Below are 14,084 nucleotides of genomic sequence, written 5' to 3' on the forward strand. Positions count from 1 at the left end.
CCCATGCAAGCAACATCACCCCATTCTCCCCAGGCAGACCCCCCCCCCTCCAGCATGCAGCCCCATGCAAGCAACATCACCCCCATTCTCCCCAGGCAGACCCCCCTCCAGCATGCAGCCCCATGCAAGCAACATCACTCCCATTCTCCCCAGGCAGACCCCCCCCCCTCCAGCATGCAGCCCCATGCAAGCAACATCACTCCCATTCTCCCCAGGCAGACCCCCCCCTCCAGCATGCAGCCCCATGCAAGCAACATCACCCCCATTCTTCCCAGGCAGACCCCCCTCCAGCAAGCACATGCAGCCCCATGCAAGCAACATCACCCCATTCTCCCCAGGCAAACACCCCTCCAGCATGTACATGCAGCCCCATGCAAGCTTCACCCCATGCTCCCTAGGCAGACCCCCTCCAGCATGCACATGCAGCCCCATGCAAGCAACATCACCCCCATTCTCCCCAGGCAGACCCCCCTCCAGCATGCAGCCCCATGCAAGCAACATCACCCCCATTATCCCCAGGCAGACCCCCCTCCAGCATGCACATGCAGCCCCATGGAAGCATCACCCCCATTATCCCCAGGCAGACCCTTCTCCAGCATGCACATGCAGCCCCATCACCCCCATTCTCCCAGCTCGTGCATGAACATCCACTTACCTGATCTGTGACCCCAAATCCCGCCATGACATCCACACATCTTCCTCTTGTCTGCTCTGCTGAGTCTGCTCTGCTCTATGGAGGAAGGGTAGATGCTAGAGTGTATGGGCTCCTTCCAGGTGTGACGTCATTTCCGGGGGCGTGTCCTATCGGGAGGGGGCGTGTTTTCAGTCACATCATGAAGGCGGCAAAGCAAAGCAGCATGATTCTAGCTTGTGGACGCCATGGCACATGGAGGTTAGTGGTTTCAGGGTGAAAAAAATGCTACTTGCTGCTCGCTATTGGGGGGAGGCTCTGTGATGGGCGACCTGCTTGTCTGTGTGGGGGGCACCGCTGCTGCTGTGGGGGACCCCTGTGGTGGGCTTTGTGGGGGGGCACCGCTGCTGCTGTGGGGGACCCCCGTGGTGGTGGGGGGGCACCGCTGCTGCTGTGGGGGACCCCCGTGGTGGTGGGGGGGCACCGCTGCTGCTGTGGGGGACCCCCGTGGTGGTGGGGGGGCACCGCTGCTGCTGTGGGGGACCCCCGTGGTGGTGGGGGGGGCACCGCTGCTGCTGTGGGGGACCCCCGTGGTGGACTTTGTGGGGGGGGGGGGGGACCGCTGCTGCTGTGGGGGACCCCCGTGGTGGGGGGGGCACCGCTGCTGCTGTGGGGGACCCCCGTGGTGGGCTTTGTGGGGGGGCACCGCTGCTGCTGTGGGGTACCCCTGTGGTGGGGGGGCACCGCTGCTGCTGTGGGGGACCCCTGTGGTGGGCTTTGTGGGGGGGGGGCACCGCTACTGCTGTGGGGGACCCCCGTGGTGTGCTTTGTGGGGGGGCACCGCTGCTGCTGTGGGGCACCCCTGTGGTGGGGGGGCACCGCTGCTGCTGTGGGGGACCCCTGTGGTGTGCTTTGTGGGGGGGCACCGCTGCTGCTGTGGGGGACCCCCGTGGTGGACTTTGTGGGGGGGGGGGGACCGCTGCTGCTGTGGGGGACCCCCGTGGTGGGGGGGGCACCGCTGCTGCTGTGGGGGACCCCCGTGGTGGGCTTTGTGGGGGGGCACCGCTGCTGCTGTGGGGCACCCCTGTGGTGGGGGGGCACCGCTGCTGCTGTGGGGGACCCCTGTGGTGGGCTTTGTGGGGGGGGGCACCGCTACTGCTGTGGGGGACCCCCGTGGTGTGCTTTGTGGGGGGGCACCGCTGCTGCTGTGGGGCACCCCTGTGGTGGGGGGGCACTGCTGCTGCTGTGGGGGACCCCTGTGGTGGGCTTTGTGGGGGGGCACCGCTGCTGCTGTGGGGGACCCCTGTGGTGGGCTTTGTGGGGGGGCACCGCTGCTGCTGTGGGGGACCCCTGTGGTGGGCTTTGTGGGGGGGGGGCACCGCTACTGCTGTGGGGGACCCCCGTGGTGTGCTTTGTGGGGGGCACCGCTGCTGCTGTGGGGCACCCCTGTGGTGGGGGGGCACCGCTGCTGCTGTGGGGGACCCCTGTGGTGGGCTTTGTGGGGGGGGGGCACCGCTACTGCTGTGGGGGACCCCCGTGGTGTGCTTTGTGGGGGGGCACCGCTGCTGCTGTGGGGCACCCCTGTGGTGGGGGGGCACTGCTGCTGCTGTGGGGGACCCCTGTGGTGGGCTTTGTGGGGGGGCACCGCTGCTGCTGTGGGGGACCCCTGTGGTGGGCTTTGTGGGGGGGCACCGCTGCTGCTGTGGGGGACCCCTGTGGTGGGCTTTGTGGGGGGGGGGGGACCGCTGCTGCTGTGGGGGACCCCTGTGGTGGGGGGGGCACCGCTGCTGCTGTGGGGGACCCCTGTGTTGGGCTTTGTGGGGGGGGGGGCACCGCTGCTGCTGTGGGGGACCCCCGTGGTGGGCTTTGTGGGGGGGCACCGCTGCTGCTGTGGGGGACCCCTGTGGTGGGGGGGGCACCGCTGCTGCTGTGGGGGACCCCCGTGGTGGGCTTTGTGGGGGGGCACCGCTGCTGCTGTGGGGCACCCCTGTGGTGGGGGGGCACCGCTGCTGCTGTGGGGGACCCCTGTGGTGGGCTTTGTGGGGGGGCACCGCTGCTGCTGTGGGGGACCCCTGTGGTGGGCTTTGTGGGGGGGCACCGCTGCTGCTGTGGGGGACCCCTGTGGTGGGCTTTGTGGGGGGGGGGGGGACCGCTGCTGCTGTGGGGGACCCCTGTGGTGGGGGGGGCACCGCTGCTGCTGTGGGGGACCCCTGTGGTGGGCTTTGTGGGGGGGCACCGCTGCTGCTGTGGGGGACCCCTGTGGTGGGCTTTGTGGGGGGGCACCGCTGCTGCTGTGGGGGACCCCTGTGGTGGGGGGGCACCGCTGCTGCTGTGGGGGACCCCTGTGGTGGGCTTTGTGGGGGGCCCCGCTGCTGCTGTGGGGGACCCCTGTGGTGGGCTTTGTGGGGGGGGGGGACCGCTGCTGCTGTGGGGGACCCCCGTGGTGGGCTTTGTGGGGGGGGGGGGGGACCGCTGCTGCTGTGGGGGACCCCTGTGGTGGGGGGGGCACCGCTGCTGCTGTGGGGGACCCCTGTGGTGGGCTTTGTGGGGGGGCACCGCTGCTGCTGTGGGGGACCCCTGTGGTGGGCTTTGTGGGGGGGCACCGCTGCTGCTGTGGGGGACCCCTGTGGTGGGGGGGCACCGCTGCTGCTGTGGGGGACCCCTGTGGTGGGGGGGCACCGCTGCTGCTGTGGGGGACCCCTGTGGTGGGGGGGCACCGCTGCTGCTGTGGGGGACCCCTGTGGTGGGCTTTGTGGGGGGGCACCGCTGCTGCTGTGGGGGACCCCCGTGGTGGGCTTTGTGGGGGGGCACCGCTGCTGCTGTGGGGGACCCCCGTGGTGGGCTTTGTGGGGGGGGGGGGACAGCTGCTGCTGTGGGGGACCCCCGTGGTGGGCTTTGTGGGGGGGGGACCGCTGCTGCTGTGGGGGACCCCTGTGGTGGGGGGGGCACCGCTGCTGCTGTGGGGGACCCCTGTGGTGGGCTTTGTGGGGGGGGGGCACCGCTACTGCTGTGGGGGACCCCCGTGGTGGGCTTTGTGGGGGGGCACCGCTGCTGCTGTGGGGGACCCCTGTGGTGGGCTTTGTGGGGGGGCACCGCTGCTGCTGTGGGGGACCCCTGTGGTGGGGGGCACCGTTGCTGCTGTGGGGGACCCCTGTGGTGGGGGGCACCGCTGCTGCTGTGGGGGACCCCCGTGGTGGGCTTTGTGGGGGGGGGGCCCGCTGCTGCTGTGGGGGACCCCCGTGGTGGGCTTTGTGGGGGGGCACCGCTGCTGCTGTGGGTGACCCCTGTGGTGGGCTTTGTGGGGGGGGGCACCGCTGCTGCTGTGGGGGACCCCTGTGGTGGGGGGGGCACCGCTGCTGCTGTGGGGGACCCCTGTGGTGGGCTTTGTGGGGGGGGGGGACCGCTGCTGCTGTGGGGGACCCCCGTGGTGGGCTTTGTGGGGGGGGGGCCCGCTGCTGCTGTGGGGGACCCCCGTGGTGGGCTTTGTGGGGGGGCACCGCTGCTGCTGTGGGGGACCCCTGTGGTGGGCTTTGTGGGGGGGGGCACCGCTGCTGCTGTGGGGGACCCCTGTGGTGGGGGGGGCACCGCTGCTGCTGTGGGGGACCCCTGTGGTGGGCTTTGTGGGGGGGGGGGGACCGCTGCTGCTGTGGGGGACCCCCGTGGTGGGCTTTGTGGGGGGGGGGGGGACCGCTGCTGCTGTGGGGGACCCCTGTGGTGGGGGGGGCACCGCTGCTGCTGTGGGGGACCCCCGTGGTGGGCTTTGTGGGGGGGCACCGCTACTGCTGTGGGGGACCCCCGTGGTGGGCTTTGTGGGGGGGGGCACCGCTGCTGCTGTGGGGGACCCCTGTGGTGGGGGGGGCACCGCTGCTGCTGTGGGGGACCCCTGTGGTGGGGGGGCACCGCTGCTGCTGTGGGGGACCCCTGTGGTGGGGGGGCACCGCTGCTGCTGTGGGGGACCCCTGTGGTGGGGGGGCACCGCTGCTGCTGTGGGGGACCCCTGTGGTGGGGGGGCACCGCTGCTGCTGTGGGGGACCCCTGTGGTGGGGGGGCACCGCTGCTGCTGTGGGGGACCCCCGTGGTGGGCTTTGTGGGGGGGGGCACCGCTGCTGCTGTGGGGGACCCCCGTGGTGGGCTTTGTGGGGGGGGCACCGCTGCTGCTGTGGGGGACCCCTGTGGTGGGGGGGGCACCGCTGCTGCTGTGGGGGACCCCCGTGGTGGGCTTTGTGGGGGGGCACCGCTGCTGCTGTGGGGGACCCCTGTGGTGGGGGGGCACCGCTGCTGCTGTGGGGGACCCCCGTGGTGGGCTTTGTGGGGGGGGGGGGCCCCGCTGTTGCTGTGGGGGACCCCCGTGGTGGGCTTTGTGGGGGGCACCGCTGCTGCTGTGGGGGACCCCCGTGGTGGGCTTTGTGGGGGGGCACCGCTGCTGCTGTGGGGGACCCCTGTGGTGGGCTTTGTGGGGGGGGGGGCACCGCTGCTGCTGTGGGGGACCCCTGTGGTGGGGGGGGCACCGCTGCTGCTGTGGGGGACCCATGTGGTGGGCTTTGTGGGGGGGCACCGCTGCTGCTGTGGGGGACCCCTGTGTTGGGCTTTGTGGGGGGGGGCACCGCTGCTGCTGTGGGGGACCCCTGTGGTGGGCTTTGTGGGGGGCACCGCTGCTGCTGTGGGGGACCCCTGTGGTGAGATTTTGGGGGGGACCTGCTGCTGGCTATTGTGGGGGACCCCTGTGGTGAGATTTGGGGGGGGGGGGGGCACCTACTGCTGCTGGCTGTTGTGGGGGACCCCCTGTGGTGGGCTGTTGTGGGGGGCACCTGCTGCTGCTGGCTATTGTGGTGGGACCCCTGTGGTGGGATTTTGGGGGGCTGCTGCTGACTATTGTGGGGGGACCCCTGTGGTTGAATTTTGGGGGGTGGCTGTTGGGGGGGACCCCTGTGGTGGGGTTTGGAGGTGACCTGCTTACGGGGTGGACCCCTTTTAGTGGGGGAGACCTGTGGTGGGGTTTGAGGGTGACATGCTTGTGGTTCGGTTTGGGGGGGTGTGACCTGTCTATTGGGGGGGGGACCCCTGTTGTGGGATTTGAGGGCTATCTGCTTGTGGGATGTGGGGGGAGACCTGCTGCAGGCTATTGGGGGACCCCTGTGGTGGGATGTGGTGGTGACCTGCTCGTGGTGGGACGTGGGGAGGCGACCTGCCTGTGGTGGGACGTGGGGAGGCGACCTGCCTGTGGTGGGACGTGGGGCGGCGACCTGCCTGTGGTGGGACGTGGGGCGGCGACCTGCCTGTGGTGGGACGTGGGGCGGCGACCTGCCTGTGGTGGGACGTGGGGCGGCGACCTGCCTGTGGTGGGACGTGGGGAGGCGACCTGCCTGTGGTGGGACGTGGGGAGGCGACCTGCCTGTGGTGGGACGTGGGGAGGCGACCTGCCTGTGGTGGGACGTGGGGAGGCGACCTGCCTGTGGTGGGACGTGGGGAGGCGACCTGCCGCTTACGGAGGGATCCCCTTTATTGGGGGGCGACCTGCTTATGGGTTGGGTTTGGGGGCTGATGAGGGCTTAGGCTGGGTGGAGTGGACGTCCGATAAGAGTTTAGGCTGGGTCGGGGGTGGACGTCCGATGGGGGGTTTGTGCTGGGTGGGGTGTCCGCGTCTGATGGGGGTGTGTGCTGGATGGGGGGGTCCACGTCCTGTGGGGGTTTGGCCGTCCGGTGGGGGTTTATTATTGGGTGGGCGTGGTGTACGATGGGAGTAATGCTTGGAGGAGGGGTGGACGTCCGATGGGGGTTTATGCTGGGGGGTTAAGCTGGGGTGGCATCCGACTGGGGGGGTGTCTGATGGGATTTATGGTTGGAGGCAGGGGGCGTCATATGGGGATTTACGCTTGTGGGAGGGAATGTCTGGTGGGCTTTGGGTTTATCCTGTGGGGTCCGCTGGTTAATGTGAGGTGGAGGTTTCTGACTGGGGGAGCGAGGTTATGCTGTGTGGCCTTCTGGTTGATGTGGGGGAGCTAATGCTTCATTGGGGTACACAAAAAAAAAATGGGTGCATGCTGCTTATACTATGCAAAAAAAAAATTTAGGTATTTCCTGTAGAGGAGGGTACACCACCAACTAGCACGAAGCTAATCTGTTTTAGCTTAATGTCAGTAGGAGGAAGACATGGGTCTGGACCGCCCTGCCCAGTTTAGGCCTTAGGTTTTGGGAGGTTTTTTTTATTAACGATTTTTCTTTAATTTTTTTTTTCTTCCCAGATATGGCTTTTGAGGGCGACAGTGGAATTGTCACTCTAATCTCCCACCTAGAATTGTCACTACCATATCATCTGTGGTCTACGAGGCAAGGCCCAAACACATCAAGAGTGTTTGGGGTTCCCCGGAGGACCGTTCATGCCACGAATCGCCCTACCCTCTCGCCTCTCTGCGTCCAGGTTATTCCATGCCCATCTTCATCATCGCTCTGCGAAAAAGGATGTGATCTTAAGGACTGGTATATCCTACGAGGCAGTAAGGGGGCTACTTTAAAAAAAAAAAAAACACAGGACAAATATGTCCTAGTTTTCCCCTGAGCAATGTGGACGTCTCCTAGGGAAACCTTCCTATTCATGCAGCCTCACGTTTTCCAGAGGCTCCTGTGACCTTGCTCTTAAAATATCCAGGCTTTGGTCTAGGCCTTCTCTGGTGGCCGGTCCACACCGCCAGCGCCCTGAACAATCATGCATGCCAACTTTCTAGTGCGTCCTACTCTGCGCCTATCAGTTTAAGAGTACTTCGCTTCTGCAACAGAGGACTAAAGTCTGCCTCCCAAGAGATCTGTTCAAATTTGGTTGTTTTGGAAATGTTCTGTCCAAAAAAAAAAACGACGGGACAACTCTCTGACCTGCCAGGAAAAGACGAGACCTTCCCTTAGGCCAGCTCCCTCCTGGCATCCATGAACCCACCAGCACTGGTCTGCTTGGCCTGGATCTAGCAGACTCTCTTCGACATGATGGGGCATGCCCACCTTGGATGTTTCTCAGGATCGGCTGCCGTGTCCTTCACAATTCAAGGCCGGTATTATGATCTCTGGTCCGGGACACCGAAACCTCAGACACCGGAGGCAGGCCTGAGGGGGGGGGGGGGGCTTCAGAGCTGCATACCCTACCGACAGTCCTGCCCGCATGCACCAACAGCATATTACATTTTTACAATACTTTAGAAATGCATAAAATGAAACAAGCAAAGGCACAAAATGAAACAAAGAAAGGCATAAAGTTTTTCTATGCAAAAAAAGGCAGTTTTATAAAATTAGAAATATTTCTATATCTAATGTTAAAATGATATTTATCCAGTATTTCTATATGTAAAAGTCTGAGATTTCTGTGAGAAATGGTAATTGTTTACCTCTTAAACCAGTTCTGAATGTAAATAAAACATCGCTCTGATTAAGTCTCCACATTGTATTTCTTTCATTTCATGCGTAGGGCAGGACAAGCCCAGGATGTATCTGTGTAAAGCTAGGTTCACATTGCGTTAATGGGTTAACGCTAACGGACTGCGTTGCACGGCGAAAATGTTGAAATTAACGCCGTGCAACGGGTCCGTTAGCGCACCCATTGACAGCAATGTTACTTTTAGCTGAAGCGCATCACTAGCGCATGCCATTTTCGGCACGCGCTAGCGATGTGCCGTTCTTTTGTGACGGACCTCGGACGCTGCTTGCAGCGTCCGAGGCCCGTTCCTCGCTACCGCAGATCGGGGATCTGCGCTAGCGGGGAGGGTGAACGCCGACCCTCTAGAAACATTGCGTTAGCGCAATCCGCTAGTGCTATGCGCTTAACGGATTGCACTAACGCAATGTGAACCTAGCGTAAGACGTAAGGTGCTATAATAACAGCCTTGGGCTGGTTTCACACCAGCATTCGGCAGGACTGCGGATGGCAGCCTTCTTCCTCCGTTAAGCCCCGCCCAATGCCGCACCTCTTCCTTCAGTTCCGCCTACGTCTGCATGCGTCCTGCATCTGCATGCGTCCTGCATACCCTATCTTTAACGTTGGGTACGCAGGCCAAGCGGATGCCTCTGCATGCGTTGTTTTGACGCTGCGCCGACCGCAACAAAATGCAACATGTTGCGTTCGACGCAGTTCAGCGCATCGTCAAAACGACACGTGCCTGTGTACCCAATATTAAAGATAGGGGATGCATGCAGACGTAGGCGGAGCTGAAAGAAGAGGTGTAGCAGTGGGTGGGGCTTAACGGAGGAAGAGGGCTGCCGAACGCTGGTGTGAAACCAGTCTTTAGACAGGTAAACCACTTTTGAAACAATGTTCGCTTGTACAAGCATTTAACCCCTTAGTGATGGGGCCAATTTTTTAAAATCTGACCAGTGTCACTTTATGTAGTAATAACTCTGGAATGCTTCAACATATTCCGTTGATTTTGAGGTTGTTTTTTTTCCTAACATATTAGACTTTATGATAATGGTAAACTTGGGCTAATGATAAACTTGGGTTAATATGTTTTGCTTTATTTTGTAAAAATATCAGAAATTTTAAAAAATAGAAATTTTCAAATTTTTAATGATTTTCCCTTTAAGGCCGGTGTCACACTAGAGAGGAATACGGACGAGTGCTATGCGAGAAAAAAAAATTGCATAGCACTCGGACCAATGTTAATCTGTTGGGCAGCTCACATCAAGTTTTTTTTTTTTCACGGCCGTATTATATGTGCGAGTGAAATTGCACTATGCTGCGATTTGCACCGTATATCAGCCGAGAATCCCCAATGAAAGTCTGTTTATGCAAGAAAAACTCATACCACACGGGCCATCAGTGTGACTTGCGAGAAATACGCAATGGTGTCCTTTGAAAGGCTTGCAATTCAGGTGCGGTGTACAGTAAAAAAGTAAGCTCTGTCAAGCTTACAATATTTACAAATAGTTAATTTGTCGGCTTCTGTCAAATCATTGCAGGATAGGAGACATGGTTTACATACAGTAAACCATTGCAGAACGGTTAATTTATATAGGTCAGTGACTAATACGGTTAGTAGTGTGTGTGTGTGTGTGTGTGTGTGTGTGTGTGTGTGTAAAATTTGGGACCTGTATGTATTTAATAAAAATGTTTTCACTGAAAAAACTGGCGTGGGCTCCCACACAATTTTCTGTGCCACAGAGGGAAAGTCAGTGACTGAGGACAGATATTATAGCCTAGATAGGGACCATGGTTATTGCCACCCCAGAAAAGGTGCATCTGTAAGATGCGCCAATTCTGGCACTCAGCCTCTGTTCTCACTGCCCTGTAGCGGTGGCATATGGGGTAATAAGGGGTTAATGTCACCTTTGTATTGTAAGGTGACAGTAGGCCAGCTTACTAATGGAGAGGTGTCTGATAGATGCCTCTCCATTACTAACCTGTGGGCTTGATGTTACTTGACAATAAAATGGTGACATCAACCCCACAAATCTGAGCCCCACTGCTACAGGGCAAGTGGGAAGAGCAAGGCTAAGTACCAGAATTGGCAGATCTATAAGATGCGCCATTTCTGGGATGGCTGAGAGCTGATGGTTTTTAGCCTCTGGGGCTGCCAATATCCATGGCCTCTTCACAGACTATTAATATCAGCCTACAGTTTTTATAGGGGGACCCCATGTCAATATTTTGTGTCCCACCGTAAAATAGCCAGTAAAGGCTAAGCAAACAGCTGTGAGCTGATAATAATAGCCTGGGAACCTTTATGGTTATTGGCTCCTTTCCAGAATATTAACATCAGCTGTCAGCTTGCCCTTTGCTGGTTATGAAAATTATGCCGTGCTAGATATAGACACTGACATTCACAGCAGCGCGTCCGCCCCGATGCTCTTTTCTGACTCCTTTCTCAGGCCCCCAAAAAAGTGTTAACTAAGTACCCTTTATTTTCTTGCACTGTAGCCGTTCACTTACTACAGGGTATTCAATCATTGTTTCTGTCCCCCCCCCCCACATAAAGCACGACCACTATCTATATGCCTTTATATACAGCATTCTAGAATGCTGTGTATATATAGTAGGCCCACTGCCTGTATACCCTTATATACAGCATTTTATAAAGCACAACCACTATCTGTATGCCCTTAAGACTTGCCTGGCCCCATACAATGGGCTTTGCTAGTCTTAATCCGGGGCCTTCTCCTCTTCTATCACCGTCCTTCTTTCTTTGAGTCGATGACGCGTCCTATGTCATCCACACGGTGTCTTCCATCGTGCTCCTGTGCATCGCACTTCTTTCTGCCCGTTGCAGTACTTTGCTTTGTGCTCGGCAGAGAAGTGTTCCTGCACAGAAGCGTGATGAGAGAGGTTGTGTGGATGATGTAGAACACATCATCCACGGGAAGGACTGTGCCGGATGAAGACCAGCGCCAAACAACACCGGACCGCCCCGTAGGTGAGTATAAGAAGTTATTTACATTATGCACATTGGCTTAGGGACATACCGTATATACTCGAGTAGAAGCTGACCCCCCCCCCCCCCCCCCTAATTTTGCCACAAAAAACTGGGAAAACTTAATGACTCGAGTATAAGCCTTAGGGTGGAAAATGCAGCAGCTACTGGTAAATGTCAAAAATAAAAATAGATACCAATAAAAGTAAAATGAATTGAGACATCAGTAGGTTAAGTGTTTTTGAATATCCATATTGAATGAGGAGCCCCATATAATGCTCCATAAAGCTTATGATGGCCCCATAAGATGCTCCATATTAAAATATGCCCCATATAATGCTGCACAAATGTTAATAATGGCCCCATAAGATGCTTCATAGAAACTTTTGCCCCATACAATGCTGCATAAAGGTTGATGGCCCCATAAGATACTCCATAGATTATGCCCCATGAGATGCTCCACACATTATGCCCCATGAGATGCTCCACACATTATGCCCCATTTGCTGTTGCTGCGAATAAAATTAAAAAAAACATACTCGCCTCTCTTCGCTCAGGCCCCCGGCACTTTCCACTGCTGCGTGCTGCTCTGTCTTCCATCCTCTGCACTGACTGTTCAGGCAGAGGGCGGCGCGCACACTAACTACGTCATCGTGCCCTCTGACCTAAACAGTCACAGCAAGAGGACAGAGCGGCCCGCAGCGGTGGAAAGGGGAGAGGTGAATATCGCGCAATGCTCACCTCCCCCGTTATACTCACCTGCTCCCGACGCGGTCCCTGGCAGCTTCTCACTGTCAGATGGTCTCCGGAAGTCGGCAGCGTCTTCCTATGTTCAGCTGTCACGAACAGCTCATTAAAGTAATGAATATGCATCCATATTCATTAATGAGCGGGTCCACGTGACCGTTGAACAAAGGAAGAGCTGCCCGGAGACCATCGGACATGCAGGGACCGCGCCGGGAGCAGGTGAATATGTGACAGCCGCCGCTCCCCCTCCCCCGCCGACAATGACTTGAGTATAAGCCGAGAGGGTCACTTTCAGCCCAAAAAAGTGGGCTGAAAATCTCGGCTTATACTCGAGTATATACGGTATGTACGGTACAGCACTGTAGAAGGGTGTGTATAAGGGCATATAGGTTCTGGTGGTACTATATATGGGGAAAACCTGGTGACAGGTTCCCTTTAAGAAACCTATGGAACTAGGTAAAAATAGCATTTTTTGGATGGTGAAAAGCTTGTAATTTAAATATTGATGAAGGCTGAGCTGCAGGTGGTCTGTGTCTCTTCATAAGTTTAAGGCCGGGGTCACACTAGCGTAGAATACGGACGAGCGCTATGTGAGAAAACATCTCATGGCACTCGGACCAGTGTTAATCTATGGGGCAGATCACATCTGTGATTATTTTTTCATGCCGAATCGGCATACGAGAACAATCGCAGCATATATACCTGACAGGGGCCCATACATTCTGATATCAATAATATATACCTGACAGGGGCCCATACATTCTGATATCATCAGTAATATATACCTGACAGGGGCCCATACATTCTGATATCATCACTAATATATACCTGACAGGAGCCCATACATTCTGATACCATCACTAATATATACCTGACAGGAGCCCATACATTCTGATATCATCACTAATATATACCTGACAGGAGCCCATACATTCTGATATCAATAATAATATATACCTGACAGGGGCCCATACATTCTGATATCAATAATAATATATACCTGACAGGAGCCCATACATTCTGATACCATCACTAATATATACCTGACAGGAGCCCATACATTCTGATATCAATAATAATATATACCTGACAGGAGCCCATACATTCTGATATCAATAATAATATATACCTGACAGGAGCCCATACATTCTGATATCAATAATAATATATACCTGACAGGGGCCCATACATTCTGATATCAATAATAATATATACCTGACAGGAGCCCATACATTCTGATATCAATAATATATACCTGACAGGAGCCCATACATTCTGATACCATCACTGATATATACCTGACAGGAGCCCGTACAGTCTGTATCTACAATAATATATACCTGACAGGGGCCCATACATTCTGATATCATCACTAATATATACCTGACAGGGGCCCATACATTCTGATATCATCACTAATATATACCTGACAGGAGCCCATACATTCTGATATCATCACTAATATATACCTGACAGGAGCCCATACATTCTGATATCATCACTAATATATATCTGACAGGGGCCCATACATTCTGATATCATCACTAATATATACCTGACAGGGGCCCATACATTCTGATATCATCACTAATATATACCTGACAGGGGCCCATACATTCTGATATCATCACTAATATATACCTGACAGGGGCCCATACATTCTGATATCATCACTAATATACACCTGACAGGAGCCCGTACAGTCTATATCTACAATAATATATACCTGACAGGAACCCATACAATCTGTATCTACAATACTATATACCTGACAGGAACCCATACAATCTGTATCTACAATACTATATACCTGACAGGAGCCCATACAGTCTGTATCTACAATACTATAGACCTGACAGGAGCCCGTACAGTCTATATCTACAATAATATATACCTGACAGGAGCCCGTACAGTCTATATCTACAATAATATATACCTGACAGGAGCCCATACAGTCTATATCTACAATAATATATACCTGACAGGAGCCCGTACAGTCTATATCTACAATAATATATACCTGACAGGAGCCTGTACAGTCTATATCTACCATACTATATACCTAACAGGAGCCCGTACAGTCTGTATCTACCATACTATATACCTGACAGGAGCCCGTACAGTCTGTATCTACCATAATATATACCTGACAGGAGCCCGTACAGTCTGTATCTACAATAATATATACCTGACAGGAGCCCGTACAGTCTATATCTACAATAATATATACCTGACAGGAGCCCATACAGTCTGTATCTACAATAATATATACCTGACAGGAGCCCGTACAGTCTGTATCTACAATAATATATACCTGACAG

The 14,084-nt window shown here is 56.5% G+C and overlaps 1 long non-coding RNA gene across 1 annotated transcript; it reads left to right on the top strand.

Annotated features, from left to right (window-relative positions):
• The first annotated feature begins 788 nt into the window (after positions 1–788).
• LOC138681365 (uncharacterized) lies at positions 789–8,042 on the top strand. The gene is made up of 2 exons (XR_011321912.1): positions 789–892; positions 6,874–8,042. It is a non-coding gene; the product is annotated as an uncharacterized lncRNA (long non-coding RNA).
• Positions 8,043–14,084: the final 6,042 nt, after the last annotated feature.

This window comes from Ranitomeya imitator, chromosome 5 (genome assembly GCF_032444005.1).
Source record: "Ranitomeya imitator isolate aRanImi1 chromosome 5, aRanImi1.pri, whole genome shotgun sequence".
Taxonomy (NCBI): domain Eukaryota; kingdom Metazoa; phylum Chordata; class Amphibia; order Anura; family Dendrobatidae; genus Ranitomeya; species Ranitomeya imitator.